Source organism: Cibotium barometz, chromosome 49, assembly GCF_041138505.1.
Source record: "Cibotium barometz isolate CiBa-2024 chromosome 49, ASM4113850v1, whole genome shotgun sequence".
NCBI classification, from domain to species: domain Eukaryota; kingdom Viridiplantae; phylum Streptophyta; class Polypodiopsida; order Cyatheales; family Cibotiaceae; genus Cibotium; species Cibotium barometz.
Window position 1 is genome coordinate 7969676 of NC_141094.1, and position 4884 is coordinate 7974559.

The following is a 4884-nucleotide window of genomic DNA, read 5'->3' on the forward strand; positions in this document are numbered from 1 at the left end:
TTTTTTGTAGGAAGTCACCAGTGGTGTGGTTAGGTCAGCCGAGACTCCACAAGACCTATGCACTAGTTTTTAAGTTGACCTCTATTAAGGACGTCCAAAAATTTGTGTTGTAATACTAGAAATTGTACTGCAATGTGCAATGGAGGGGTCAATTTGTGTAGTCACTTCTTAGCAGTAAGTGACTTAAGCATCTTGTTATAGATGGTTGTATATGGTACTCCCACTCGGGGGAGGTACGCCATTGGGTACGGAGTTACTCACAGACTAGTATGGAGCTACTAATGTGATGATAGTGGGTACGGAGTTACTCACAGACTAGTATGGAGCTACTAGTGTGATGATAGTGGGTACGTAGTTACTCACTACTAGTGTGATGATAGTGGGTATGTAGTTACTTACTACTAGTACATAGCTGCTAATAAAATTAAGATCCTCGAGTGAAAGATACTCTAGATCAACATTTTAAATTACCGAACCACAATCCATGAGTATCGAGGTACTCATAAATATGTTGATGTTGCTCAAATCGAGGGACCGATTTGTTCGATGGTATGGAATAAGAAAGAGAGTGGAGTAACTTAAAAGTTACACATCACTAGTCCTAGTGAGTTGTCAAGGTCATCCGCATTCAATTTTGCAAGCCCTGGCATTTAGTCCGTAGTGATTATGAGTTTGGTGTGAGATATGGTTATGAAGTTTTTACAAGAGTACTCGTTTATTTGCTTGTCATTGGTTATAGCTTGGTAGAGATTGCCACCTGTGATGGGTAGGTAGCCTTGCCGCTATAATGAGGAGGCAGCAAATAATGTTCCCATAGTTATACTTCATACCAACACCAAACAAGGATAGGATGAAATTCCTAAGTTCATCATCACGAAGTACTGTGATGTTTGCATTTATATTGAATGTATGATGTAATAAGACATTGGGCTTGTGTAATTACCATCAATTATCTAGCAACCTATGGCTTCGCAGCAAGCTCAGTCATTATCTGTGGATTGATAATGTGGTTATTAGTAGTTTGGAATTTTTCTTGATAGATGGTACAACCCACGCACATGATTCATAAGTGTGTAACCGCTTATGAAGGGTAATAATATGCAACAATGAAGCACTTTGTTACAAGTGTAAAACCACTGATCTGTTGCAAGTGTGAAACCACTGATCTGTTGCAAAGCAGTTTATTAATAGTACCACCATATGTGCGTAGACACTATACCACATCTTCGTTGCAAGATGTTTAAAAGTTTCTTGGAAGGACTTAAGAATATAACATATGATATTAAACACGGTCTAGATTTGTTCTTAGACCTATGACACTAGCGCGTAGTCCGCTTGAGAGTAGAGTTTTTGAGGACAAAAACCTTTCTTGAGGGAAAGGAGGGATATCCTAAAATATCACATAAACTCGAATAGTTGTGTGAGTCCAGACAATACTTGAAGGGATGTGTCTGGTAATAGCAACAAAGAGTTGTAAGTGATTGGATGTAACTCCAGACACCCGTAGTGGTGCAAGAAACTTTATCAAACATCTCCACATACTATATGGTCTGCCCGCATATATAGTATGGCATAAGAGATAGGAAGTTTGATTGTTATATTTGAAGGGAAATCTTCAAAACTTACATTTACTCTGAGTGGTTAGAGTGGAGTTTAACCATCCGTAGATTGATGGTAGTTAGAAACTCAACAAGATTCTAGAGCATATGCTTGTGCAAAGATGTTACTCTAAGAGAGAAAGTATCTCTCGGCAAAGAACTAATCCTTGTGATGCATGATTAGATTGGCTCTAGTTTATTTCTCCTATGGCCATAGAGCTTTCCAAGGAGAAGTTTTAACAATTTGGTGATGCAACATGGTAGCGTAGTCTACAAATATCTAGTAGCATAGTCTAAGAACTTGCGCTACTAGAATACTCTCCAGTACATTAGCTTCTGTGCTAATGACATGATGCAAAATCAAGGCATAAAATTTGCCTTGGGGTTTTTGGTTGAAATACCAAATCACAGCTTGCGTGAGTACTACTAGACATTTGCTTACCAATGACTTCCCCAGTTAATGGCACGTCGGATTGCCCGTAGCGACGGTCGAGCTCGACCGGACACATGGGAGAAATATGATAATTACTCCATTGACGACGACGGGTACTTACTTTACAAGGGTAGAGTATGTGTACCAACTATTGGTGACTTTCGGGCCCAAATTCTTAAAGAAAGTCATGATAGTCCAAGTGCGGGTCATCCTGGGATTCAGAAGACCTATGCACTAGTAAAAAGATAGTTTTATTGGCCTAGTTTGTTTAAGAACGTCCAGACTTATGTGCTGAAATGCAGTAAGTGCCAGGTCAATAAACATGAACGTCTTAAGGTTGGAGGACTACTCCATCCGCTGGAGATTCCTCAAGGAAATGGGAAAGCATTTCCATGGATTTCATTACCGGTTTACCCAAGACGAGTCGAGGGAATGACTCGGTGTGGGTGGTAGTGGACAGGTTACCATGGCAAAGTTTATTGCCACGAAGAAAACTGTAAAAACGCCAGAGTTGGTAAAACTCTTTATTGAACATCTCTACAAGCTATATGGCCTGCCGGCAGATATAGTGTCGCGGATAGAGATAGAAAGTTCAACAGTCATTTTTGGAGGGAAATCTTCAAAAAGTTGGATACTACTCTAAGTATGAGTACGGTAGATCATCCGGAGTCTGATGGTCAAACTGAAAGAGTTAACCAAATTCTAGAGGATATGTTGCATTCTTATGTTAATAAGAAGCAATCTAATTGGGAAGAGTACTTGCCCTTATTGGAGTTTGCCTATAACAGCTCCAAACACCATTCATGTTAATGTATGGATTCCAGCCGAGATCTCCGATGGGCTGTAGGCCTAGAAAAGGAGAAGATTCAATCTGTCAAGGATTTCCTTGAAGATATGAATGATATGCTCAGAGCTGCATGTGAGAGCATTCGTAGCGCTCAGGATCGCGCTAAAACTTATGCGGATAAAGGATGAAGAAAGGTGACCTTTGCAAAAGGTGACTTTGTATTCCTCAAGGTTCCTGCGGAGTCAGAAACCATGAAAACGGGAAAGTGTGATAAACTTTCTCCGAGATATTGTGGTCCTTTTAAAATCCTTAAGAAGATTGGGGACGTAGCATATAAACTTGAGTTATCGGAGAGTTCTCAAGTCCATCCTGTCTTCCATGTCAGTAAACTGAAGAAATCAGTTCACGGGTTAGAGAACGCAGTTTCTCCAGAGATTTGGTGGACTTGATAGAGCCACCAAAGATACCACATGAATCTGAAAAGATTCTATAGTATCGTGACAGACAAACCCGACATAAAGTGTACCAGGAGGTACTTGTTAAATGGACAGATAGGGATGAGGAGGTGGCAACCTGGGAACGCCGTAGTGCAATTTCCAAAAGGTTTCCCCAGTTTGTTTTCGAGGACGAAAACTCTTCTTAAGGGGGGGGTAATGTCACGTAGGGGCTATGAGAATTGTGTAGAAAACCTAGGGCAAAGTTCTCATATATAGGCCAAAAAGAACCGTTGCTTAGTATAGAATTTTACACATGCTTTTGATTGCACACAATCATTAATCGCTCAGATGACTAGGGAACAAAAGCTAAATAGGTCCTAGTATAATTTCCCTCATGAGATGGGGGGATAAGTCCCCCCCCCTCCGCACCTCTCCCCCAAGTAGGCTGGTGTGAGAGCTCATGCCAAAGCAGGATCTATTTTACAGCTCATTTATTGGTAGGTGAGATTTAAGCAACTGCACATGCATGTAGCCTAGTTGGTTATGTGCTAACTTTGTCTAGTATCATCTCAAGCCATCTGGCCATAGTTGGCCACCATCCTGTTGAAATATGCAAGTGAATGGGTGTGTGCGGGAACAAGCCCTTAGGTAGAGATATAAAAGGGACTCTGTAATGGCCCAGCAATGAAAAGGTGAGAAGAATCTACTGATGAGAGAATCAAGGGTAGCATAAGTGAATATAGGGGTGTGGAAAGATTCTAGGAAAAGGTGCCAATTGTAGGGGAGGTGGCACAAATCAAGGAGAAATCAGTGGGATTAGATGCTTGGCATATTGTGGATGTAAGACCTACAAATTAAAGCATTTGCCTAATGAGCAATCGATGGTTTTTTAGTATCCATGCCAACATTAAGCTATTAGATTAATTGTGCACTAATCTCATCTTAATCATCTACTAATCATGTTGATCTTTACATTTGATCCACCACCATAGCTCATCACATTGCTACAAAATCAACTTGGTATCAGAGACATATCCTAGGATTCATCTAATTTTTAAGCATAATTACCCTTTTAATCATGATTACGCGTTAATCCTTTTTTTAAAAGTTCTTTTTAACTAAACCTCTGCACCCCTAGCTGGTGGAGGGGCTTGATATCCCTCTAGCCATCACATTATCCAAAAATCTTTTTGCCATACCTAGGCACATGCCCCACGCACCGGTGTGCAACATCAGTTAATCGAATCACCGCTCGAAACCGCCAATTTGTGCCGATTTACAAGCACCATTTTTTTGGAGGAAATTATAGATCTTCTCTTCCACCAATGGAATTAATCTGATTCCTCTTAGCCCTGGAGATTTTCAAGGGTTCTCTATAAGCCTATGATCTCAGATTTCACAAATTCTTCAAGGAGAAGTGGAATCAAGCTCTGCATCAAATCTACAAGTGACTTTGGCAAAACTGAGATTAAACATTCAATGTTTGGTCAAATCTTTTGTTTTTGGGCTTTATCCTCTACTAGACTAACTGCTATTGATGCCTTTGAAAGGATTTGAGCTCATTTGAATTCTAAGGCACTAGATCTGGCCTCCCCATACACTCTATTTTTTGCACATAAAATAGTAGAT